Source organism: Lissotriton vulgaris, chromosome 1_1 (assembly GCF_964263255.1).
Source record: "Lissotriton vulgaris chromosome 1_1, aLisVul1.2, whole genome shotgun sequence".
Classification (NCBI taxonomy): Eukaryota; Metazoa; Chordata; class Amphibia; order Caudata; family Salamandridae; genus Lissotriton; species Lissotriton vulgaris.
Genome location: NC_141685.1, coordinates 1,370,961,105 through 1,370,988,604, shown reverse-complemented (window position 1 = coordinate 1,370,988,604; position 27,500 = coordinate 1,370,961,105). Strand labels below are relative to the sequence as shown.

The 27,500-nt window shown below is 44.0% G+C and overlaps 4 non-coding genes across 4 annotated transcripts; all 4 read left to right on the top strand.

The window, feature by feature from the left end:
• The first annotated feature begins 433 nt into the window (after positions 1-433).
• Positions 434-515, top strand: TRNAS-AGA (transfer RNA serine (anticodon AGA)). Its single transcript has one exon. It is a non-coding gene; the product is annotated as a tRNA-Ser (tRNA).
• A 2,860-nt stretch (positions 516-3,375) lies between these two features.
• Positions 3,376-3,457, top strand: TRNAS-AGA (transfer RNA serine (anticodon AGA)). Its single transcript has one exon. It is a non-coding gene; the product is annotated as a tRNA-Ser (tRNA).
• Positions 3,458-6,315: 2,858 nt separating this feature from the next.
• On the top strand, positions 6,316-6,397 carry TRNAS-AGA (transfer RNA serine (anticodon AGA)). Its single transcript has one exon. It is a non-coding gene; the product is annotated as a tRNA-Ser (tRNA).
• Positions 6,398-9,255: 2,858 nt separating this feature from the next.
• Positions 9,256-9,337, top strand: TRNAS-CGA (transfer RNA serine (anticodon CGA)). The gene has a single exon. It is a non-coding gene; the product is annotated as a tRNA-Ser (tRNA).
• The last annotated feature ends 18,163 nt before the right edge of the window (positions 9,338-27,500 follow it).

Below are 27,500 nucleotides of genomic sequence, written 5' to 3'. Positions count from 1 at the left end.
GATAACATGAGTAGAACATCAGGTTTCTCTACAGCATTTGGTGAGACAAGTGGGCCTTCTTTTATCTTCCATAAATGCAATCTTTCCCGGACCCCTTTATTATATAGCTCTTCAAGGAAAAAATATAAAGCACTTACCAAGGAGCCTCAAATACTCAAAGATGGTAGACTTCTGTAATATGGGCCATATACTAAAAGCAGCACGAAAACAGAGTGCAATAGGGTCCAAAAAACTTGAGTGACCCATGAGAGTATGCATGCAAGCCTATGGTATTCCAAACTAGAGATATACGCATGCAATTTTTGTTTTTAGGAGAGAATGTGCCTGCTGAAAAAAACATTATTTTTAAAAAGTGCATTGTAGAATATCAGGAATTTGCTGTGGGACACCTTGAAAACTTGCATACAGATTATGTGCACAGGCCTTACAGTCAGTTGTTGTGGCTGAGTGGTTAAGGTGATGGACTAGAAATCCATTGGGGTCTCCCCGCGCAGGTTCGAATCCTGCCGACAACGAGAAACTTTTTAACATCGGCTACAATTTCAGAAGTTAACCTTTAGTATTTCTTCCATGTCAGTTTTATAAATAGGTGGCTTATTTTGGTGTCACTATTGCCATATCACATATTTATTATCGCTCCCCCTTTCATATCTTTGCTATAACTCTCATCCTTTATTAGCGCTGGTGCAAACGCTTCAAATTAATATACCCTGGCTCTCTCGGTCATACCTGTGCATGCACTTGAAACTTGCTTTACCAATAAAAGAAGCAAATAGAGAAATAAAATAAAAGTGCTAGCTGGATTAGGCAAACACACTTCATAAAACTGCATTTTCTTTTCTATTCTCCCCCGTGTTACAAGCTTAACTGCTCCCTGTGTAATTTCTCTTAACCTGCTGTTCCTGGAAGATAATTTCATCTACAAGCTCTTTCTGTGTTTTTTCCTAGTCTTTTCTTTCCCTTTTCTTAGATTTGTAACTGTTCCTTTACGTGCTCTATTTAGGCGCCATTAATCTCATTTGAGCTCCTTGTACCTGCTGCTGTTTTCTCCACACCTCATACTGTCTTTTCCCTCTTTCTCTCTTTCTCTGCGGTTGGTGGCTACTTTCCAAAGCGTCTGATGCCACAATGTTCCTTCGTCTTGTTGTCAGACGTGAATTTGAAAAGCAACAAAATTAACAAGCCTTTACCACTCACACATGGCAGAAGTTTATACTTTAATTCAATGAGCTAAGAAAAGTGTGTTGTGGGGCCCCTACGAGCCATGGTGCTTGCTTCATCATAATTAGGCATGCAGTCATTAGCCACAGCTCTGATTATGGGTCACTGAGGTCAGTTTCAATAATTCCTCAAAAACCTAACCATGCAGTCCCCCCTAACTGTGTAGTTGTCTTGCTTTACTGCTGTTTGTGTGATTAGCTGGGAGGAGCTCACGGCAGCATCCTCCCAATAAAAGTGTAGATGGACCGTTACTTAACTCTTTCTTGCTTCACATACAGATGGCTTGAGGAGGTACAGGGGAGATGCAGGTCTAATAAACAGAATAGAATTTCTGCGCCAGGTGTGTTTGTCTGCATTGGTGTCCCATCAAGGGCCCACCAGTGTATGTGTGATCTTTGACTCCTGCCAGTTCACAAGCAGGCGGCCAGGAAACGGTTTCAGCCTATCAACCACTGAGGAGATAAAGCCTTTGTATAAGGAATGAGGAAGCAATGAACACATTCAGCCTATCACAGGAGTAGCCCTGAGTGTTCCGAATTATAATTTCTTCATGTCACTGTACGTTATTGAGCCCAAGTAGCTCGCCGTGATCGTATGGTGGTTAGTACTCTGCGCTGTGGCCGCAGCAACCTCGGTTCGAATCCGAGTCACAGCATTGTGGTTGGAAATGTCACGGCAGTTGTGTTTTTCCTTTACAGAATTCCCAAATGTACCAGTTGTTTTTGTAAAATGTCTATTAAAAACAGATCCTTTTCAATATTTAAACGATCTAATGACAAATTATTTAAACACACATGATTATAAGATGTAGGTATACTGTACTTACTGACATAAATTATTGTTCTTGAACATATTTGCGGTAAGGGGAGCGGAGCTCTCCCCCAGGCCAATCAGAATGCAGATGAATGCAGTTGCAGTTGAGTGACCTGTGTTGTGGCTGTCTACAGGGAATGCACATATGTAGCTGTCTCGCAGCGCAATCCAGACGTCAATTGAAGACAGGTTTTCATGCAAATAGAGCAGTAAGTGCAGAGAAATGCTCACTCTCTAAAAATGGCATTTATACAATAGTAAGATTAAATCCAACCTCACCAGTAGATAGGATTTATCAATAAATAAATAAAGCTTCTCCTCTCTGATATGGAATTACCCCCCAAAAAGTATAAGGGAATACCCAATGCTAACCTATGAGAGGGGCAGACCTCACAGTAGTGAAAAATGTAATAGACTGTTTGATACTACTAGGACATACAAACTACCACAGTACATGTCTTACCTTTTACTTGCATAGCATGATGCCCCTAGGACTACTTAGGGCCTACCCTAGGGGTTACTGATATGTAATAAAATTGGAGTTTAAGGCTTGGCAAGTAGTTTTAAATGCCAAGTCGAAGTGGCAGTACACTGCAGCACAGGCACTGCAGTAGCAGGCTTGAGACAGGTTTGAAATGCTATTTCTTTGGGCGGCACAATCAGTCCCTGGGTATATGGTATACGACTTTACAAGGGGCTTTCAAGTAAATTAAATCTGTCAGTCAGGTATACTCCAATTATACACATGATTAGGGAAGAAGCACGTGCACTTCAGCACTGATTAGTAGCGATAAAGTGATAAGAGTCCTAAGGCCAACAAAAAGATACAGCAAAATGCGGAGATGAAAAGCAATAAGGTGGGGTTGGGACCACCTTAAGAATGCAAGGTCTAACAAAAACGAACTAGGGATAACATGAGTAAAACATCAGGTTTCTCTACAGCATTTGGTGAGACAAGTGGGCCTTCTTTTATCTTCCATAAATGCAATCTTTCCCGGACCCCTTTATTATATAGCTCTTCAAGGAAAAAATATAAAGCACTTACAAAGGAGCCTCAAATACTCAAAGATGGTAGACTTCTGTAATATGGGCCATATACTAAAAGCAGCACGAAAACAGAGTGCAATAGGGTCCAAAAAACTTGAGTGACCCATGAGAGTATGCATGCAAGCCTATGGTATTCCAAACTAGAGATATACGCATGCAATTTTTGTTTTTAGGAGAGAATGTGCCTGCTGAAAAAAACATTATTTTTAAAAAGTGCATTGCAGAACATCAGGAATTTGTTGTGGGACACCTTGAAAACTTGCATACAGATTATGTGCACACGCCTCACAGTCAGTTGTTGTGGCCGAGTGGTTAAGGCGATGGACTAGAAATCCATTGGGGTCTCCCCGCGCAGGTTCGAATCCTGCTGACAACGAGAATCTTTTTAACATCGGCTACAATTTCAGAAGTTAACCTTTAGTATTTCTTCCATGTCAGTTTTATAAATAGGTGGCTTATTTTGGTGTCACTATTGCCATATCACATATTTATTATCGCTCCCCCTTTCATATCTTTGCTATAACTCTTGTCCTTCATTAGCGCTGGTGCAAACGCTTCAAATTATTATACCCTGGCTCTCTCGGTCATACCTGTGCATGCACTTGAAACTTACTTTACCAATAAAAGAAGCAAATAGAGAAATAAAATAAAAGTGCTAGCTGGATTAGGCAAACACACTTCATAAAACTGCATTTTCTTTTCTATTCTCCCCCGTGTTACAAGCTTAACTGCTCCCTGTGTAATTTCTCTTAACCTGCTGTTCCTGGAAGAGAATTTCATCTACAAGCTCTTTCTGTGTTTTTTCCTAGTCTTTTCTTTCCCTTTTCTTACATTTGTAACTGTTCCTTTACGTGCTCTATTTAGGCGCCATTAATCTCATTTGAGCTCCTTGTACCTGCTGCTGTTTTCTCCACACCTCATACTGTCTTTTCCCTCTTTCTCTCTTTCTCTGCGGTTGGTGGCTACTTTCTAAAGCGTCTGATGCCCCAATGTTCCTTCGTCTTGTGGTCAGACGTGAATTTGAAAAGCAACAAACTTAACAAGCCTTTACCACTCACACATGGCAGAAGTTTATACTTTAATTCAATGAGCTAAGAAAAGTGTGTTGTGGGGCCCCTACGAGCCAGGGTGCTTGCTTCATCATAATTAGGCATGCAGTCATTAGCCACAGCTCTGATTATGGGTCACTGAGGTCAGTTTCAATAATTCCTCAAAAACCTAACCATGCAGTCCCCCCTAACTGTGTAGTTATCTTGCTTTACTGCTGTTTGTGTGATTAGCTGGGAGGAGCTCACGGCAGCATCCTCCCAATAAAAGTGTAGATGGACCGTTCCTTAACTCTTTCTTGCTTCACATACAGATGGCTTGAGGAGGTACAGGGGAGATGCAGGTCTAATAAACAGAATAGAATATCTGCGCCAGGTGTGTTTCTCTGCATTGGTGTCCCATCACAGGCCCACCAGTGTATGTGTGATCTTTGACTCCTGCCAGTTCACAAGCAGGCGGCCAGGAAACGGTTTCAGCCTATCAACCACTGAGGAGATAAAGCCTTTGTATAAGGAATGAGGAAGCAATGAACACATTCAGCCTATCACAGGAGTAGCCCTGAGTGTTCCGAATTATAATTTCTTCATGTCACTGTATGTTATTGAGCCCAAGTAGCTCGCCGTGATCGTATAGTGGTTAGTACTCTGCGTTGTGGCCGCAGCAACCTTGGTTTGAAGCCCAGTCACGGCATTGTGGTTGGCAATGTCACGTCAGTTGGGTTTTTCCTTTACAAAATTCCCAAATGTACTAGTTGTTTTTGTAAAATGTCTATTAAAAACAGATCCTTTTCAATATTTAAACGATCTAACGGCAAATTATTTAAACACACATGATTATAAGATGTAGGTATACTGTACTTACTGACATAAATTATCATTCTTGAACATATTTGTGGTAAGGGGAGCGGAGCTCTCCCCCAGGCCAATCAGAATGCAGATGAATGCAGTTGCAGTTGAGTGACCTGTGTTGTGGCTGTCTACAGGGAATGCACATATGTAGCTGTCTCGCAGCCCAATCCAGACGTCAATTGAAGACAGGTTTTCATGCAAATAGAGCAGTAAGTGCAGAGAAATGCTCACTCTCTAAAAATGGCATTTATACAATAGTAAGATTAAATCCAACCTCACCAGTAGATAGGATTTATCAATGAATAAATAAAGCTTCTCCTCTCTGATATGGAATTACCCTCCAAAAAGTATAAGGGAATACCCAATGCTAACCTATGAGAGGGGCAGACCTCACAGTAGTGAAAAATGTAATAGACTGTTTGATACTACTAGGACATACAAACTACCACAGTACATGTCTTACCTTTTACTTACATAGCATGATGCCCCTAGGACTACTTTGGGCCTACCTTAGGGGTTACTGATATGTAATAAAATTGGAGTTTAAGGCTTGGCAAGTAGTTTTAAATGCCAAGTCGAAGTGGCAGTACACTGCAGCACAGGCACTGCAGTAGCAGACTTGAGACAGGTTTGAAATGCTATTTCTTTGGGTGGCACAATCAGTCCCTGGGTATATGGTATACCACTTTACAAGGGGCTTTCAAGTAAATAAATCTGTCAGTCAGGTATACTCCAATTATACACATGATTAGGGAAGAAGCACGTGCACTTCAGCACTGATTAGTAGCGATAAAGTGATCAGAGTCCTAAGGCCAACAAAAAGATACAGCAAAATGCGGAGGTGAAAAGCAATAAGGTGGGGTTGGGACCACCTTAAGAATGCAAGGTCTAACAAAAACGAACTAAGGATAACATGAGTAAAACATCAGGTTTCTCTACAGCATTTGGCGAGACAAGTGGGCCTTCTTTTATCTTCCATAAATGCAATCTTTCCCGGACCCCTTTATTATACAGCTCTTCAAGGAAAAAATATAAAGCACTTACAAAGGAGCCTCAAATACTCAAAGATGGTAGACTTCTGTAATATGGGCCATATACTAAAAGCAGCACGAAAACAGAGTGCAATAGGGTCCCAAATCTTGAGTGACCCATGAGAGTATGCATGCAAGCCTATGGTATTCCAAACTAGAGATATACGCATGCAATTTTTGTTTTTAGGAGAGAATGTGCCTGCTGAAAAAAACATTATTTTTAAAAAGTGCATTGTAGAATATCAGGAATTTGCTGTGGGACACCTTGAAAACTTGCATACAGATTATGTGCACATACCTTACAGTCAGTTGTTGTGGCCGAGTGGTTAAGGCCATGGACTAGAAATCCATTGGGGTCTCCCCGCGCAGGTTCGAATCCTGCCGACAACGAGAATCTTTTTAACATCGGCTACAATTTCAGAAGTTAACCTTTAGTATTTCTTCCATGTCAGTTTTATAAATAGGTGGCTTATTTTGGTGTCACTATTGCCATATCACATATTTATTATCGCTCCCCGTTTCATATCTTTGCTATAACTCTCGTCCTTCATTAGCGCTGGTGCAAACGCTTCAAATTATTATACCCTGGCTCTCTCGGTCATACCTGTGCATGCACTTGAAACTTACTTTACCAATAAAAGAAGCAAATAGAGAAATAAAATAAAAGTGCTAGCTGGATTAGGCAAACACACTTCATAAAACTGCATTTTCTTTTCTATTCTTCCTTGTGTTACAAGCTTAACTGCTCCCTGTGTAATTTCTCTTAACCTGCTGTTCCTGGAAGAGAATTTCATCTATAAGCTCTTTCTGTGTTTTTTCCTAGTCTTTTCTTTCCCTTTTCTTACATTTGTAACTGTTCCTTTACGTGCTCTATTTAGGCGCCATTATCTCATTTGAGCTCCTTTTACCTGCTGCTGTTTTCTCCACACCTCATACTGTCTTTTCCCTCTTTCTCTCTTTCTCTGCGGTTGGTGGCTACTTTCCAAAGCGTCTGATGCCCCAATGTTCCTACGTCTTGTTGTCAGACGTGAATTTGAAAAGCAACAAACTTAACAAGCCTTTACCACTCACACATGGCAGATGTTTATACTTTAATTCAATGAGCTAAGAAAAGTGTGTTGTGGGGCCCCTACGAGCCATGGTGCTTGCTTCATCATAATTAGGCATGCAGTCATTAGCCACAGCTCTGATTATGGGTCACTGAGGTCAGTTTCAATAATTCCTCAAAAACCTAACCATGCAGTCCCCCCTAACTGTGTAGTTATCTTGCTTTACTGCTGTTTGTGTGATTAGCTGGGAGGAGCTCACGGCAGCATCCTCCCAATAAAAGTGTAGATGGACCGTTCCTTAACTCTTTCTTGCTTCACATACAGATGGCTTGAGGAGGTACAGGGGAGATGCAGGTCTAATAAACAGAATAGAATATCTGCGCCAGGTGTGTTTCTCTGCATTGGTGTCCCATCACAGGCCCACCAGTGTATGTGTGATCTTTGACTCCTGCCAGTTCACAAGCAGGCAGCCAGGAAACGGTTTCAGCCTATCAACCACTGAGGAGATAAAGCCTTTGTATAAGGAATGAGGAAGCAATGAACACATTCAGCCTATCACAGGAGTAGCCCTGAGTGTTCCGAATTATAATTTCTTCATGTCACTGTACGTTATTGAGCCCAAGTAGCTCGCCGTGATCGTATAGTGGTTAGTACTCTGCGTTGTGGCCGCATCAACCTCGGTTCGAATCCGAGTCATGGCATTGTGGTTGGCAATGTCACGGCAGTTGGTTTTTCCTTTACAGAATTCCCAAATGTACCAGTTGTTTTTGTAAAATGTCTATTAAAAACAGATCCTTTTCAATATTTAAACGATCTAACGACAAATTATTTGAACACACATGATTATAAGATGTAGGTATACTGTACTTACTGACATAAATTATCGTTCTTGAACATATTTGCGGTAAGGGGAGCGGAGCTCTCCCCCAGGCCAATCAGAATGCAGATGAATGCAGTTGCAGTTGAGTGACCTGTGTTGTGGCTGTCTACAGGGAATGCACATATGTAGCTGTCTCGCAGCCCAATCCAGACGTCAATTGAAGACAGGTTTTCATGCAAATAGAGCAGTAAGTGCAGAGAAATGCTCACTCTCTAAAAATGGCATTTATACAATAGTAAGATTAAATCCAACCTCACCAGTAGATAGGAATTATCAATAAATAAATAAAGTTTCTCCTCTCTGATATGGAATTACCCCCCAAAAAGTATAAGGGAATACCCAATGCTAACCGATGAGAGGGGCAGACCTCACAGTAGTGAAAAATGTAATAGACTGTTTGATACTACTAGGACATACAAACTACCACAGTACATGTCTTACCTTTTACTTACATAGCATGATGCCCCTAGGACTACCTAGGGCCTACCTTAGGGGTTACTGATATGTAATAAAATTGGAGTTTAAGGCTTGGCAAGTAGTTTTAAATGCCAAGTCGAAGTGGCAGTACACTGCAGCACAGGCACTGCAGTAACACGCTTGAGACAGGTTTGAAATGCTATTTCTTTGGGCGGCACAATCAGTCCCTGGGTATATGGTATACCACTTTACAAGGGGCTTTCAAGTAAATTAAATCTGTCAGTCAGGTATACTCCAATTATACACATGATTAGGGAAGAAGCACGTGCACTTCAGCACTGATTAGTAGCGATAAAGTGATCAGAGTCCTAAGGCCATCAAAAAGATACAGCAAAATGCGGAGGTGAAAAGCAATAAGGTGGGGTTAGGACCACCTTAAGAATGCAAGGTCTAACAAAAACGAACTAAGGATAACATGAGTAAAACATCAGGTTTCTCTACAGCATTTGGTGTGACAAGTGTGCCTTCTTTTATCTTCCATAAATGCAATCTTTCCCGGACCCCTTTATTATTTAGCTCTTCAAGGAAAAAATATAAAGCACTTACAAAGGAGCCTCAAATACTCAAAGATGGTAGACTTCTGTAATATGGGCCATATACTGAAAGCAGCACGAAAACAGAGTGCAATAGGGTCCAAAAAACTTGAGTGACCGATGAGAGTATGCATGCAAGCCTATGGTATTCCAAACTAGAGATATACGCATGCAATTTTTGTTTTTAGGAGAGAATGTGCCTGCTGAAAAAAACATTATTTTTAAAAAGTGCATTGCAGAATATCAGGAATTTGCTGTGGGACACCTTGAAAACTTGCATACAGATTATGTGCACACGCCTTACAGTCAGTTGTTGTGGCCGAGTCGTTAAGGCGATGGACTCGAAATCCATTGGGGTCTCCCCGCGCAGGTTCGAATCCTGCCGACAACGAGAATCTTTTTAACATCGGCTACAAATTCAGAAGTTACCCTTTAGTATTTCTTCCATGTCAGTTTTATAAATAGGTGGCTTATTTTGGTGTCACTATTGCCATATCACATATTTATTATCGCTCCCCCTTTCATATCTTTGCTATAACTCTCGTCCTTCATTAGCGCTGGTGCAAACGCTTCAAATTAATATACCCTGGCTCTCTCGGTCATACCTGTTGTCAGGACTCAATCTGTGAGCCCTGTCATCACCCATCCAATTGCACTGTTAAGTAAATCAAGTGGGACTGCAAACACATGGAAGAACAAAGTGCGTGCCTGGAGATATAAGATGGCCGCCATTGCTGCCAGGCTGGAAGACAGTAGACGTTCTAGTCTTTCAAACCCCAGCTGCTGAGAATCCTAATGTGAAGCGCGAGCGTCATGAAGACCTCGCACTTCACTAAAGACTCGAGTTTGAGGAGGTTCGCCTTTTTTTCCTAAGGAGACGGAGATTCAAATCCTAGTGTTTTTTCATATTAAGTACATGTATTAGTATTTTAGTCAGAGTAAATTCCTTGCTACCAGACTCGGCGCAGAAAGCCAAGCGCGAGTCTTAATGAACTTGAGAGAGTTAACGGAGAGAAGTTTAGTGAGCAGACAATGCTCAGCTGAGAGACAATCATCCGTCACGGCTGACAGAAAAGAAAGCCGCATTCTTAAAGAACAGCCGCGGTGCGACTGAGGAGTTGCCGCCTGTCGCGGCTGACAGATAGTTAAGACGCTGATTGCCGCTAAGCAGCTGAAGAGCACCTCATCTGTCACGGCTGACAGAAAAGAAAACCGCATTCACAAAGAAGAGCCGCGGTGCGTCCGAGGAGTTGCCGCCTGTCGCGGCTGACAGATAGTAAAGCCGCTGATTGCCGCTAAGTAGCGGAAAAGCACCTACACGTTCCAGTCATCAGAAGAATAACTGGAGGACAACAAAAATCGAGTGAGAAGCCCCAGTGCTAATACAGAAGAAGCAAGCTACGTACTAGATAAATATATATATATATATTTTCAAAGATAATTCATTTCTCAACTGTGAATTCCATAAGCTTAGGAACTATTAAAACAAACGCTCTACAACAGACAAGAAAGCAAATGAAAAGGTTTAAAGACTTACCTTGACAGCGAGGGCATTTTGAGGATTTCAGAGAACCTAAGAGAAAAGAGAAAAAAAGACCCTTTTATAAATCAGAACCCATGTTAACAAGAAGGCAGAGAAAGAAAGACCCTTTATAAATCAGAACCCATGTTAACAAGAGGGCTCATATAACAGCGAATGACAACTGATAGCTGAGCAGAAGTCTAACTCTTTCCATAAGAAGAGTGGCAAGGTCCAGTGGCATAAAGGTGGGTGAGCAGAGATAAGGCGTACCTACTATAGAAGATAATGATAGACCAATGGTAGCAATGTAATGTTGTGTTATTGTTTTTAGGTTCCTCCAATCTACTCAACTATCTGAAGGCAGAGTCAGAGGGGAACCAGCGCAGGACCATTCTCTTCTCTGTTTGTTATTTTATCCACACCCCCTTCCCTGAGGGTAATGAAGGAAGGGTTCAGTGACTTGACCCGCCGACATTGCTCAGAGGGATTTGGGTTCTAGCATCTCTGTTCCCGTGCAAGACCTTGGCGAGCAAGATAAGCTGTATAGATCCTGACAGAGTGAAGTGCCCAAGTAGCCTTAGCACCTGAACAGAGATGGCAGAAGGAATAGATGTCCAATCCTTGGGTACGATATTAGATGCCATACAGAAAGAATTGGGAGCGGTGAGGGAGGAGAATCGAAGTTTGAGGCAAGAAGTGATCAGTGCTAGGAAAGAAACGGCTGATTTGGCGCTAAGACTACGCCAACCGAGTAGTTTAGAGAGAGAAGCCATGAACCCAGTCTTAGAGACAGCTAATAGGTCCACCACTCAGGTTATACATTCTCTTTCCCCGGTCATTCCATTAGCAGCTCCAGAGAGATTTAATGGGGACCCTCAGAAAGCGCAGATATTTTTATCACAATGCTCATTGCATTTCATGTGCCGCCCTTCAATCTTCCCCGACGCGCAATCTAGAGTGGCCTTCATACTCTCATATCTTAGCGGAGATGCAGCTTCATGGTCCATGCCCCTAGTCACAAGAGATGACCCTTTGCTACGAAATTTCGAGGATTTTAAACAAGAATTTTTAAGAATATTCGACAGACGAAGGATTTCTCAGGTGGTGGATAACGAACTTTTAGACCTTCGACAGGGAAATCGAGATTTGATTGCATACCTGGCCCAATTCAATAAGCTGGTTGTGGAGACCAATTGGCCAGAAAGCAAGAGGGCCGCAGTTTTTTATCGTGGGCTGAGAGACGAATTAAAAGACACCTTAGCTCAAATCCCTAACCGGCCTACCGAAATCTCAGCACTGATAGATTTAGTGTTAGAGATTGATTTTCGTCAAGGAGAACGGCGTGGGGAAAAGAAGAAAGATTTTAAAACAATCCCTCCGAGATTTGACCGGGCTCGGTCAGATGGCGCTAAAACCTCTGAGAATCATACAGGAATTGAACCAATGCAAATTGGGACTATAAGGGGCCCTTTAACTAAAGAAGAGAAGGAAAGAAGAAGAACGAACCACCAATGCATGTATTGTGGATCCGGAAATCATTTTGTCCGAGAATGTCCGAAGAAACCAAAGGGTCCATTCAAGCCGAAAGAAAACTAATGGCACCACCTGCGGGAGGAGTTGAACAGGTGAGTGCGACTCAGGAAATAACTCCACATGAACACCAAGTCGCGAACACGCTACAGTCGGCGGAGCCGCATCTAATTTTGACAATGGAAGTGAAATTCAGACAGACTACCTTTGTTGGATTCCACCGGCCCGGACACTGCAGGAACGAGGTATGCCCAAATCCACTGCCCCGACTCAAACGCCTGCCACGAATTAGACAACCATGAGAGGACATCCGAGCCCAGGGCAGGGGACAGGAATTCAAAGACCAGGGACGTCAAATAAGCTTCACCCCTGTGCTGGACTGGACAAAAAGACTCGACCACCACCTCCTCGCCTCTGTACCTGTGAGACAATGTAATCACAATTACTTTGGTGTCCAACTCCACTGAGTACCCCTCCTTCCCATAGTCAGACTCCACCATACAAGCAAACACAACCCCTCCTTACTTGTGTGATGTACAGGATTATCCTCGGGAGGTCTTTTGGCGACAGGTAGGATGAGTATTCCTTTAACACAAGCCTCCAAAGTCCAAATATTGATAAGGGATGAGGGATTATACTTCGAGGACAATGTCTGCCAAAAACGGGATTGTCAGGGGGAAAAAGCCATGTACTTCGGCATAAAAAACCCCAATAAGCTGTCCTTAGTATGTGAATATCGTATTAAAATCAAGGCGGGGGCCACATCAAACACTCGAGTCCCTCTTCCGGGATCTGCAGCTCCTCTGCTCTCAGCGCGACAGAAACCGCCCAAGCGGCACACAATGAGGCAGATAGCCTTTCAATATGCAGAAGTAGAGGACGCTGCAAGGATCCACGCAGCTAACACGCCGACTGGCGTCTCTCGGGGAATAGTACCTCTGACTGTTTGAAGAGCCGGGATACGAGGGGACCGGAGCCCCGGTTCCCTCGAAACACACACAAAGAAAACACCACAGCTCACCAACAGCAATGAAGGAAGGAGGGGGTAAGGAGAGAGGGAGGGGAGCAGGATGGGATGAAAATCTCCTAACTATTTCTAACTAAAGGGGGAAAAAACGGAACAAACTGCAAACGGGGAGGGCAAGGCAAAAACAGGACCAAAAATACGAAAAGGGAATAAATTGGAACACGAGCCCGTGAACCAAAGCTTTCTTGCAACGTGGATAACACAACCCAGAACCTGGAACCCAAAGCCTAAAGATACCAAGCACTGAAGTAAGGAAGGGGAGGAACTTAAATACCCTACATATCAATCATGTGATAATGGAGCATGGTCATGGAAGACAGACTAGACCTATTTCCTAACAGTATCTCCCCCCAAGGGTCCTCCCTACCGGACGGGGTTTAGAGGGGTGTTGCCTATGGAACAAACGAACCAGTCGTGGTGCATGCACACTGCTAGCAGGCTCCCAAGATCTATCCTCAGGTGCATAACCCTTCCAGTCTACCAGGTAGAAGAGACGGCCTCTCCTCCGCTTGGAGTCCATTATAGCCCGAATCTCAAATTCCTCTTCTCCATCAATCATTAAGGGAGGGGGTGGTGGTAAGACCTGTGTTGTTGGTATATAGGGTTTCAATAGTGATGTATGAAAGACCGGATGGACCTTGTACTCATCAGGCAAATCAAGCTTCATGGCCACAGGATTTATCACCTGTGTGATAGCAAAGGGCCCCACAAACCTCGGCTGCAATTTACGTGACCCCTGCAATCTAAGGTTACGCGAAGACAGCCACACCTGATCACCTACTTTATAGGATGGGGCAGGGACTCTATGTTTATCCGCCTGAGTCTTCATAATGATTTTTGCCGCCTGTAATTGTTCACGAGCTTTGTCCCATATTCCACCCAAGGACCCACATATATCGTCTATGGCTGGCACATGCCCACTAGGTTGGATGGCTAAAGCCCTAGGATGATACCCTAATGCACAAAAAAAAGGAGTCATACCCAGCGCGGAATGCAGACTATTATTGTATGCAAACTCCGCAATAGGAAGAGCCACCATCCAATCACAAGACAAGGACGACACAAGACACCTCAAATACTGCTCCATAGTCTGGTTCGTCCTTTCAGTCTGACCATCTGATTGCGGGTGGTACGCAGATGACAAACGTATATCAATCTTCAACACTGAACACAGTTCTGTCCAAAAGTGAGACACAAATTGAGCCCCCCTGTCCGAAACAATCGCAGATGGCAACCCGTGGATCCTAACTATTGATGACATAAACACCAAAGCCATCTCCCTTGCAGTAGGTATCTTAAGCAAGGGGATGAAGTGTGCCATCTTCGTGAACAGGTCTACTACCACCATGATGGCTGTATGCTCTGACACAGGGGGTAAATCCGTAACAAAATCCATACTAATGGTGTGCCAAGGAGTGGGAGGGACCTCTAAGGGTTGCAACAGACCCGACGGCATGCCATGTGTAGGTTTGCTAATGGCACAAATGGGACAAGCGGTCACATAACTCTGTATATCCTTACTCAACGAGTCCCACCAGAACCATCGCAAACACATCTCCTTCGTCTTATGTATTCCAGGATGTGCTACCAGCGAGGAGGAATGACACCCCTCTAAAACCATCTTTCTCAAGGCAGGAGGAATAAACAAACGGTCCCCATGATACAACAAGCCATCCTGCATCGACACAAGGGGTAAAGCCTTCCAAGGAGATAAATCCAATTGTCGTAAATGCCCTTTGACAAGAGAGGGAAAATCCTCAGTGTGTGTCACCCCTACGATTTTCTCTTCACTAATCATAGGTCTGTCTTCCTTCTCTCGTTTCACCTCCTTCCCTTCCACATGTATCCTTGAAAGGGCATCAGACTTTATCTGCTGTGCGGCGGGTCGATAAGTAATGACAAAGTCATACTCGTTGAAAAACAAGACCCACCGCATCTGGCGAGGTGTTAACGCCCGAGCAGACCGAAAGAATTCAAGATTCTTATGATCTGTATAGATTGTAACTGTGTGTCGGGCACCCCAGAGATAATGACGCCACTCCTCAAAGGACAATTTCACTGCCAGCAGTTCCCTCTCAGCCACCGTGTAATTCCGCTCCGCGGGCAACAAGGTCTTGGAAAAAAAGGCAATAGGGTGCATCTGACCCGTTCCCACATCCCTCTGGGACAAAACCCCTCCCACTGCGCACAATGAGGCATCCGTTTCCACAAAAAATGGTAAGGCAGTATCAGGATGTACCAAAACAGGAGCTGAAGTAAAAGATCGCAGCAAAAGCTGGAAGGCATCCTGGACTTCAGTGGACCAGACAAAGGGAACCCCCTTCCTTAACAATCGGGTCAAAGGGGAGACGACATCAGAAAAGTGGGAGATGAAGCGCCGATAGAAATTGGCGAATCCCAAAAGGGCCTGGATCTGTTTCACAGTAGATGGTATGGGCCAGGTAATAATAGCCTCTATCTTTCTCGGGTCCATTCGGATGCCCTCTGCTGTGATAACAAACCCCAGGAATTCTACCTTCTGTGTACCGAACTGGCATTTCTCCAGCTTGGCATACAGGTGATGATCCTGTAACTTTTGTAACACCTGAGATACATGATCATGATGTTCTGCCTCCGTCTCCGAGAAAATCAAGATGTCGTCCAAATAGACGATGACACTTCTGTCTAGATATTCCCGGAGCACCTCGTTAATGAAGTATTGGAATGCCGCCGGCGCGTTGCACAGGCCAAACGGCATCACACAATACTCGAATAGGCCAAATTTGGTTTTAAACGCCGTCTTCCATTCATCCCCGGGTCTGACTCGAATGAGATGGTAAGCACCCCGCAAGTCCAGTTTGGTAAAGATGGTTGCCTTGCGGAGCTGGTCCAACAACACGGGGATAAGTGGAAGAGGGTACCTATTCTTCACGGTAGCCTTGTTTAAAGCACGGTAGTCCACACAGGCCCTCAACGTCCCTTCCTTTTTTGGAATAAAAAAGATTGCCGATGACACAGGCGAACAAGAGGGACGAATAAACCCCATCCCCAACATCTCCTCCAAGTACTCCTTCAGATGTATCTCTTCTGGTTCAGAGAGCGCATAAATGCGGCAAGAAGGCAAAGGAACGCCAGGTATCAATTCAATTTTACAGTCAAAAGACCGATGAGGAGGGAGCCCCTGTGCCTTAACTTTATCAAAAACACCCCGAAATTCGGAATACTGAGAGGGAACTGTTATCGCCTCCACCCCAGCACAGGACAAGGGATGAATCCGTTCGATAGCTTCCCTATAGCAACGTGAAAGGCAATGTTTGGAATCCAGCGTCACTAAACGTTGTACCCAGTCTATCTTGGGGTTATGTTCCTGAAGCCAAGGAACTCCTAACACTAATCCAAAAGAGGGGGCGTCTATAAGGTCAAAAACCACTGACTCTGAGTGCCCATTCTCACACAACAATGTCACAGGTTCTGTCTGGCGTGTAATGGACCCTGAGGTCAGTTCAGTCCCATCGATGGCTCTTACTGGTTCTGGTTGTCTCTTGTATTGACATGGGATTTCTAATTTTTTCGCCAATGCGATATCAATGAAATTCCCTGTCGCCCCGGAGTCCAACAAAACAGACACTGGTACACGCCTATTCCCTGACATCAAGAGTTGAGCCGGAATAGTGAAGTGTCTTGGCACCTGATCAATCACCCCCAGCACCTGATAGGTCCCCCCCACTCCATTGGTTATATCCCAACTAGGACCCACCTGTACACATGCCACCTTTTTATAAAAAGTCTGTCCAGAGGGTTTAACAGAACACTCTCGGGCAAAGTGCCCCCCTTGACCGCAATACAGACATAGATTTAATTCCCTCCTCCGTTTCTTCTCTTCCATTGTTAATGGGCCTCTCACCCCTCCTATCTCCATTGGTTCGGGAGCAGGTTTACTCTCCCCAATGGGTCTTATTTCTGGTTTCGTATAACTCCTCCAGGGTCCCTGAAACCGACTACGATCACCCCGCCTCTCCATCAACCTGTGGTTTAACTTCACCACCAGATCTATAAAGGCAGCGCAGTCTTCTGGAGGATCAACCACCTGGGATACTACATCTTTTAATTCGTCGCATAACCCCTGATAAAACAAGGATGTTCTCTTGTCGATGGGCCAATGTGTCTCTGACACTAACCTATTAAACGTTGACACATAGGTTAGCAAATCCTGTCTGCCCTGTCTCAACTTGAGGAGCTCCGCATCACTCGCCTGCATAAAAGCATGCTTAGCAAATAACCCCCTCATTAATTCCTTAAAGGCTAGATAATCATGCAATACCGGAGCATCGCTTTCCACAAGAGGGATAGCCCACTGTGCCGCAGTGCCAGCCAGATACGATATTGTAAACGCCACCTTAGCAGTGTCATCCGGAAAAGCGGTCGGCCTGCACATAAAGTGCAGTTGACATTGTGTCATAAAGGTCCCGTATTTGTTACTGTCTCCCATGAATCTCTCAGGGGCAGCCAATGGAACAGGAACAGGTGTAGTAACAGTAACTGCTACAGGGGCTCCCCCCTCTCCTCTCTGACCCACCCCGCCTCCATACTGAAAGGTAGCTGGTTGGATGATGGGAGCCTGTGTCCTATCTCTCTGCTGTTCCCTGGCCTTCACAGCCCCCAGTCCCAGGTTTTCCTGTTGTAAGTCCTGTACCTGAGCCTGGAGGGCCGCCACCGCCCCCACTATGTCCTGCATTGTAGGTGTTCGCTCTGCTCCCCCCATGGCCCCACCCTCTTCATCCATACCTCGTCCGGGCAGTGTATTTTAACGTGGGCTTGGTATTCTGTTGGATTCCACCGGCCCGGACACTGCAGGAACGAGGTATGCCCAAATCCACTGCCCCGACTCAAACGCCTGCCACGAATTAGACAACCATGAGAGGACATCCGAGCCCAGGGCAGGGGACAGGAATTCAAAGACCAAGGACGTCAAATAAGCTTCACCCCTGTGCTGGACTGGACAAAAAGACTCGACCACCACCTCCTCGCCTCTGTACCTGTGAGACAATGTAATCACAATTACTTTGGTGTCCAACTCCACTGAGTACCCCTCCTTCCCATAGTCAGACTCCACCATACAAGCAAACACAACCCCTCCTTACTTGTGTGATGTACAGGATTATCCTCGGGAGGTCTTTTGGCGACAGGTAGGATGAGTATTCCTTTAACACAAGCCTCCAAAGTCCAAATATTGATAAGGGATGAGGGATTATACTTCGAGGACAATGTCTGCCAAAAACGGGATTGTCAGGGGGAAAAAGCCATGTACTTCGGCATAAAAAACCCCAATAAGCTGTCCTTAGTATGTGAATATCGTATTAAAATCAAGGCGGGGGCCACATCAAACACTCGAGTCCCTCTTCCGGGATCTGCAGCTCCTCTGCTCTCAGCGCAACAGAAACCGCCCAAGCGGCACACAATGAGGCAGATAGCCTTTCAATATGCGGAAGTAGAGGACGCTGCAAGGATCCACGCAGCTAACACGCCGACTGGCGTCTCTCGGGGAATAGTACCTCTGACTGTTTGAAGAGCCGGGATACGAGGGGACCGGAGCCCCGGTTCCCTCGAAACACACACAAAGAAAACACCACAGCTCACCAACAGCAATGAAGGAAGGAGGGGGTAAGGAGAGAGGGAGGGGAGCAGGATGGGATGAAAATCTCCTAACTATTTCTTACTAAAGGGGGAAAAAACGGAACAAACTGCAAACGGGGAGGGCAAGGCAAAAACAGGACCAAAAATACGAAAAGGGAATAAATTGGAACACGAGCCCGTGAACCAAAGCTTTCTTGCAACGTGGATAACACAACCCAGAACCTGGAACCCAAAGCCTAAAGATACCAAGCACTGAAGTAAGGAAGGGGAGGAACTTAAATACCCTACATAGCAATCATGTGATAATGGAGCATGGTCATGGAAGACAGACTAGACCTATTTCCTAACAACCTTGACAGAAGTATCCGTGATGATTGACTCAGGTGCCACGGGAAATTTGTGTGATTTAAAATTTGCCATGAGAGTTGGAATTCAGGCAATTCGGAAGGTCAAGAGTGAACCAGTTCGTGCTGTAGATGGGACAAATCTTTCTTCAGGGCCCATCGTGAGTCATACCGAGACTATCCAACTGACGACCAGAGAAGGACATCAGGAGAAAGTTCAGTTTAATTTGATAGATGCCCCGCAATTCCAATTAATTCTTGGTCTCCCTTGGCTAACAGAGCACAATCCTACAATTAATTGGAGCTCCAGAACAATAGTGATGGACTCAAGCTATTGTTGTGAAAATTGTTTCGATGCAAAGGATCAAGTTAAGAAGACCACCCCTGCGCAGGCCTTGTGTACCATTGAGCATTCCCTGTGTGCGATCGACATTCAGGAAATTCCGGAAGTATATAAGGAATTCGCAGAGGTATTCAATGAAGTGGAAGCAGAACGTCTACCACCACATCGAGTTTATGACTGCAAGATAGAATTAGAGCCAGGGTCAAATTTGCCATGCAGCCGGGTTTATGCCTTGACCGAGAAGGAACACCAACATTTGAAGGAGTACTTGGATAAGTATCTTGCCAATGGTTTCATCCGACCGTCCCAATCGCCAGTCTCGTCGCCTCTGTTTTTCGTGCCTAAGAAGGAGGGAGAACTGCGGACGTGCATCGACTACAGAGCCATAAATAAAATAACCAAGAAGAACAGGTACCCTCTACCATTAATCTCAGTGCTTCTAGACCAAGTTAAAGGGGCTCAAATCTATACAAAGCTCGATCTAAGAGGGGCTTATCATCTAGTTCGGATGCGAGAAGGAGACGAGTGGAAGACAGCATTTCGGACAAGATTTGGGCTTTTTGAATATCAAGTGATGCCCTATGGATTGTGCAATGCCCCGGCTGCATTCCAGCACTTCATCAACGACGTTTTGAAAGACTTTATCGATCAGTGTGCAATTGTGTACATAGATGATATTTTAATCTATTCTTCCGATGTGGCAAGACATCACGAACAAGTGAGAGGAGTGTTACAGAAATTACAGGAAAATAAATTATTCGTGAAGTTAGAAAAATGCGCCTTTGATGTAACCAAGGTGGAGTTCTTGGGCTTCGTACTGTCACCCTCCAGAATCGTGATGGACCAACGCAAGGTGGAAGCAGTGACAAACTGGAAATCTCCGAAAAGTGTGAAGGAAGTTCAAGGCTTCATAGGATTCGCAAACTTTTATCGGAGATTTATAAGTAAGTTCTCCAAAAAGATCCTTCCTCTTAACAAATTACTGAAGAAAGGAACCAAGTTTGAGTGGTCAGAAGAAGCAGAAGAGGCCTTTCAATTGTTGAAGAAAAACTTCACCACAGCGCCAGTGTTATTGCATGCGGATCCATCAGAACCCTTTTATGTAGAAACTGATGCGTCAGATCAGGCAGTGGGAGGAGTGCTGTCACAACGGCATAAAACTACGGGTCAATTGCATCCAGTTGCCTACAGATCCAGGAAATTATCTCCAGCTGAAGTGAATTATACTATCACGGAGAAAGAGTTGTTGGCTATCAAGGACGCCTTTAAGGAGTGGCGACATTATTTGATGGGGGCCCGACATCAAGTAACGGTGTTTACGGATCATCGTAATTTAAAATTTTTGAAAACGGCCAGAACACTCACTCCAAGACAGCTGAGGTGGTCGCTGTACTTTGCAGATTACGATTTCATAATCACCTTTCGCCCTGGAAGCCAAAATGGGAAAGCAGACGCATTATCCAGAATTGGTACTGAGCTCCAGAGAACCTCCAAAGACATTCAGTCCATTATTCCCAGTGATAAAATTATCGGAACCATAACCACCATTCAACTACAAGAGTCAATTGCAGATGTCATGAGCGAAGAGGCCATGCAGAAGTGGGTAGAAGAAGACATCAACAGAAGAATAATTCAACAATTGCCTTACTACAAGAATGCCTTGTACTTACCAACAATCGAGTTGCGTCAACAAGTAATGCAAGAATGTCATGACGACAAACTGGCCGGCCACAAGGGAGAAGCGAAGACAGAGGAATTGGTCAAGAGACATTATTGGTGGCCTAAAATGACGTCAGATATTGAGATGTATGTAAAGTCTTGTGAGATTTGCGCGCAGGGGAAGTCGGAACGGCAGGCTCCAAAAGGGTTACTGCAACCCTTACCCACACCCCCCCATCCATGGCACACAGTTACATTAGACCTTATAACAGATCTGCCAGTAAGTCAGGGATTCAACACCGTCCTAGTGGTAGTGGATGCCTTCTCAAAAATGGCCCATTTCACAGCTCTAAAGGGGGTACCTACAGCCAGTCAGTTAGCAGCTCACTTTAGCGCCCAGATTGTTAAGATCCATGGAATTCCTAAGATAGTGATTTCGGACAGGGGTTCCCAATTTTTGTCCCGTTTTTGGAAAGCCTTTATGGATGGGTTGGGAACAGAGGTTAGGTTCTCCCCTAGCTATCACCCCGAGACAGATGGGCAGACAGAGAGGGTAAACCAAGAATTGGAACAATACTTACGACTCTTCCTTTTAAAAGAAGAAGGGAATTGGTCGGAATATTTGTGGACAGCCGAATTTGCCCATAATAATGCAAAGAATGCCTCAACTGGGTTTTCTCCTTTCTTCGTGAATTATGGCAGACATCCGAACGCAACCATTCGCCAAATGGAAATAGCAGTCCCAGCAGTGAAAGAAGTCATGTCACATTTATTTCGAATCCAACAAGAAGCCATGAACAATCTTCGATCAGCAGAAACAAAATACAAGGAATATGCTGATCGGAAGAGAAAAGCTGGACCTCTCCTGGTTAAAGGTGACCAGGTTTGGTTAAGTACCAAAAATTTGAGACTCAAACGAAACAGGAAGTTTCAACCTCGATTCATTGGTCCTTACCCTATCGAGGATCAAATTAATCAAGTCACTTATCGTTTGGAACTGCCATCCAAGTTGAAAATTCATCCAGTCTTCCATGTTTCACTGTTGAAGAAGGCATCTATGAGTCTGAGGAGCCAACTACCGCCAAAGCCAATCCAGTTGGAAACTGGAACAGAGTTTGAAGTAAAAGAAATTTTGGATTCCAAGTGGTCAAAAGGCAGACTGTATTATTTAATAGACTGGAAAGGTTATGGCCCAGAGGAACGGTCTTGGGAGCGGGAGGAGGACGTTCATGCACCAAGATTAGTAAAATCCTTTCATCAATGGTTCCCTGCTAAGCCAAGTAAGGAAGGATCTACCTTGTTGGGGGGTACTGTCAGGACTCAATCTGTGAGCCCTGTCATCACCCATCCAATTGCACTGTTAAGTAAATCAAGTGGGACTGCAAACACATGGAAGAACAAAGTGCGTGCCTGGAGATATAAGATGGCCGCCATTGCTGCCAGGCTGGAAGAAAGTAGACGTTCTAGTCTTTCAAACCCCAGCTGCTGAGAATCCTAATGTGAAGCGTGAGCGTCATGAAGACCTCGCACTTCACTAAAGACTCGAGTTTGAGGAGGTTCGCCTTTTTTTCCTAAGGAGACGGAGATTCAAATCCTAGTGTTTTTTCAGATTAAGTACATGTATTAGTATTTTAGTCAGAGTAAATTCCTTGCTACCAGACTCGGCGCAGAAAGCCAAGCGCGAGTCTTAATGAACTTGAGAGAGTTAACGGAGAGAAGTTTAGTGAGCAGACAATGCTCAGCTGAGAGACAATCATCCGTCACGGCTGACAGAAAAGAAAGCCGCATTCTTAAAGAACAGCCGCGGTGCGACTGAGGAGTTGCCGCCTGTCGCGGCTGACAGATAGTTAAGACGCTGATTGCCGCTAAGCAGCTGAAGAGCACCTCATCTGTCACGGCTGACAGAAAAGAAAACCGCATTCACAAAGAAGAGCCGCGGTGCGTCCGAGGAGTTGCCGCCTGTCGCGGCTGACAGATAGTAAAGCCGCTGATTGCCGCTAAGTAGCGGAAAAGCACCTACACGTTCCAGTCATCAGAAGAATAACTGGAGGACAACAAAAATCGAGTGAGAAGCCCCAGCGCTAATACAGAAGAAGCAAGCTAAGTACTAGATAAATATATATATATATATTTTCAAAGATAATTCATTTCTCAACTGTGAATTCCATAAGCTTATGAACTATTAAAACAAACGCTCTACAACAGACAAGAAAGCAAATGAAAAGGTTTAAAGACTTACCTTGACAGCGAGGGCATTTTGAGGATTTCAGAGAACCTAAGAGAAAAGAGAAAAAAAGACCCTTTTATAAATCAGAACCCATGTTAACAAGAAGGCAGAGAAAGAAAGACCCTTTATAAATCAGAACCCATGTTAACAAGAGGGATCATATAACAGCGAATGACAACTGATAGCTGAGCAGAAGTCTAACTCTTTCCATAAGAAGAGTGGCAAGGTCCAGTGGCACAAAGGTGGGTGAGCAGAGATAAGGCGTACCTACTATAGAAGATAATGATAGACCAATGGTAGCAATGTAATGTTGTGTTATTGTTTTTAGGTTCCTCCAATCTACTCAACTATCTGAAGGCAGAGTCAGAGGGGAACCAGCGCAGGACCAGTCTCTTCTCTGTTTGTTATTTTATCCACACCCCCTTCCCTGAGGGTAATGAAGGAAGGGTTCAGTGACTTGACCCGCCGACATTGCTCAGAGGGATTTGGGTTCTAGCATCTCTGTTCCCGTGCAAGACCTTGGCGAGCAAGATAAGCTGTATAGATCCTGACACCTGTGCATGCACTTGAAACTTGCTTTACCAATAAAAGAAGCAAATAGAGAAATAAAATAAAAGTGCTAGCTGGATTAGGCAAACACACTTCATAAAACTGCATTTTCTTTTCTATTCTCCCCCGTGTTACAAGCTGAACTGCTCCCTGAGTAATTTCTCTTAACCTGCTGTTCCTGGAAGAGAATTTCATCTACAAGCTCTTTCTGTGTTTTTTCCTAGTCTTTTCTTTCCCTTTTCTTAGATTTGTAACTGTTCCTTTACGTGCTCTATTTAGGCGACATTAATCTCATTTGAGCTCCTTGTACCTGCTGCTGTTTTCTCCACACCTCATACTGCCTTTTCCCTCTTTCTCTCTTTCTCTGCGGTTGGTGGCTACTTTCCAAAGCGTCTGATGCCCCAATGTTCCTTCGTCTTGTTGTCAGACGTGAATTTGAAAAGCAACAAAATTAACAAGCCTTTACCACTCACACATGGCAGAAGTTTATACTTTAATTCAATGAGCTAAGAAAAGTGTGTTGTGGGGCCCCTACGAGCCATGGTGCTTGCTTCATCATAATTAGGCATGCAGTCATTAGCCACAGCTCTGATTATGGGTCACTGAGGTCAGTTTCAATAATTCCTCAAAAACCTAACCATGCAGTCCCCCCTAACTGTGTAGTTATCTTGCTTTACTGCTGTTTGTGTGATTAGCTGGGAGGAGCTCACGGCAGCATCCTCCCAATAAAAGTGTAGATGGACCGTTCCTTAACTCTTTCTTGCTTCACATACAGATGGCTTGAGGAGGTACAGGAGAGATGCAGGTCTAATAAACAGAATAGAATATCTGCGCCAGGTGTGTTTCTCTGCATTGGTGTCCCATCACAGGCCCACCAGTGTATGTGTGATCTTTGACTCCTGCCAGTTCACAAGCAGGCGGCCAGGAAACGGTTTCAGCCTATCAACCACTGAGGAGATAATGCCTTTGTATAAGGAATGAGGAAGCAATGAACACATTCAGCCTATCACAGGAGTAGCCCTGAGTGTTCTGAATTATAATTTCTTCATGTCACTGTACATTATTGAGCCCAAGTAGCTCGCCGTGATCGTATTGTGGTTAGTACTCTGCGTTGTGGCCGCAGCAACCTCGGTTCGAATCTGAGTCACGGCATTGTGGTTGGCAATGTCACGGCAGTTGGGTTTTTCCTTTACAGAATTCCCAAATGTACCAGTTGTTTTTGTAAAATGTCTATTAAAAACAGATCCTTTTCAATATTTAAACAATCTAACGACAAATTATTTAAACACACATGATTATAAGATGTAGGTATACTGTACTTACTGACATAAATTATCGTTCTTGAACATATTTGCGGTAAGGGGAGCGGAGCTCTCCCCCAGGCCAATCAGAATGCAGATGAATGCAGTTGCAGTTGAGTGACCTGTGTTGTGGCTGTCTACAGGGAATGCACATATGTAGCTGTCTCGCAGCGCAATCCAGACGTCAATTGAAGACAGGTTTTCATGCAAATAGAGCAGTAAGTACAGAGAAATGCTCACTCTCTAAAATGGCATTTATACAATAGTAAGATTAAATCCAACCTCACCAGTAGATAGGATTTATCAATAAATAAATAAAGCTTCTCCTCTCGATATGGAATTACCCCCCAAAAAGTATAAGGGAATACCTAATGCTAACCTATGAGAGGGGCAGACCTCACAGTAGTGAAAAATGTAATAGACTGTTTGATACTACTAGGACATACAAACTACCACAGTACATGTCTTACCTTTTACTTACATAGCATGATGCCCCTAGGACTACCTAGGGTCTACCTTAGGGGTTACTGATATGTAATAAAATTGGAGTTTAAGGCTTGGCAAGTAGTTTTAAATGCCAAGTCGAAGTGGCAGTACACTGCAGCACAGGCACTGCAGTAGCAGGCTTGAGACAGGTTTGAAATGCTATTTCTTTGGGCGGCACAATCAGTCCCTGGGTATATGGTATACCACTTTACAAGGGGCTTTCAAGTAAATTAAATCTGTCAGTCAGGTATACTCCAATTATACACATGATTAGGGAAGAAGCACTTGCACTTCAGCACTGATTAGTAGCGATAAAGTGATCAGAGTCCTAAGGCCAACAAAAAGATACAGCAAAATGCAGAGGTGAAAAGCAATAAGGTGGGGTTGGGACCACCTTAAGAATGCAAGGTCTAACAAAAACGAACTAAGGATAACATGAGTAAAACATCAGGTTTCTCTACAGCATTTGGTGAGACAAGTGGGCCTTCTTTTATCTTCCATAAATGCAATCTTTCCCGGACCCCTTTATTATATAGCTCTTCAAGGAAAAAATATAAAGCACTTACAAAGGAGCCTCAAATACTCAAAGATGGTAGACTTCTGTAATATGGGCCATATACTAAAAGCAGCACGAAAACAGAGTGCAATAGGGTCTCAAAAACTTGAGTGACCCATGAGAGTATGCATGCAAGCCTATGGTATTCCAAACTAGAGATATACGCATGCAATTTTTGTTTTTAGGAGAGAATGTGCCTGCTGAAAAAAATATTTTTAAAAAGTGCATTGCAGAATATCAGGAATTTGCTGTGGGACACCTTGAAAACTTGCATACAGATTATGTGCACACGCCTTACAGTCAGCTTTTGTGGCCGAGTGGTTAAGGCGATGGACTAGAAATCCATTGGGGTCCCCCTGCGCAGGTTCGAATCCTGCCGACAACGAGAATCTTTTTAACATCGGCTACAATTTCAGAAGTTAACCTTTAGTATTTCTTCCATGTCGGTTTTATAAATAGGTGGCTTATTTTGGTGTCACTATTGCCATATCACATATTTATTATCGCTCCCCCTTTCATATCTTTGCTATAACTCTCGTCCTTCATTAGCGATGGTGCAAACGCTTCAAATTATTATACCCTGGCTCTCTCGGTCATACCTGTGCATGCACTTGAAACTTACTTTACCAATAAAAGAAGCAAATAGAGAAATAAAATAAAAGTGCTAGCTGGATTAGGCAAACACACTTCATAAAACTGCATTTTCTTTTCTATTCTCCCCCGTGTTACAAGCTTAACTGCTCCCTGTGTAATTTCTCTTAACCTGCTGTTCCTGGAAGAGAATTTCATCTACAAGCTCTTTCTGTGTTTTTTCCTAGTCTTTTCTTTCTCTTTCCTTAGATTTGTAACTGTTCCTTTACGTGCTCTATTTAGGCGCCATTAATCTCATTTGAGCTCCTTGTACCTGCTGCTGTTTTCTCCACACCTCATACTGCCTTTTCCCTCTTTCTCTCTTTCTCTGCGGTTGGTGGCTACTTTCCAAAGCGTCTGATGCCCCAATGTTACTTCGTCTTGTTGTCAGACGTGAATTTGAAAAGCAACAAAATTAACAAGCCTTTACCACTCACACATGGCAGAAGTTTATACTTTAATTCAATGAGCTAAGAAAAGTGTGTTGTGGGGCCCCTACGAGCCATGGTGCTTGCTTCATCATAATTAGGCATGCAGTCATTAGCCACAGCTCTGATTATGGGTCACTGAGGTCAGTTTCAATAATTCCTCAAAAACCTAACATGCAGTCCCCCCTAACTGTGTAGTTATCTTGCTTTACTGCTGTTTGTGTGATTAGCTGGGAGGAGCTCACGGCAGCATCCTCCCAATAAAGGTGTAGATGGACCGTTCCTTAACTCTTTCTTGCTTCACATACAGATGGCTTGAGGAGGTACAGGGGAGATGCA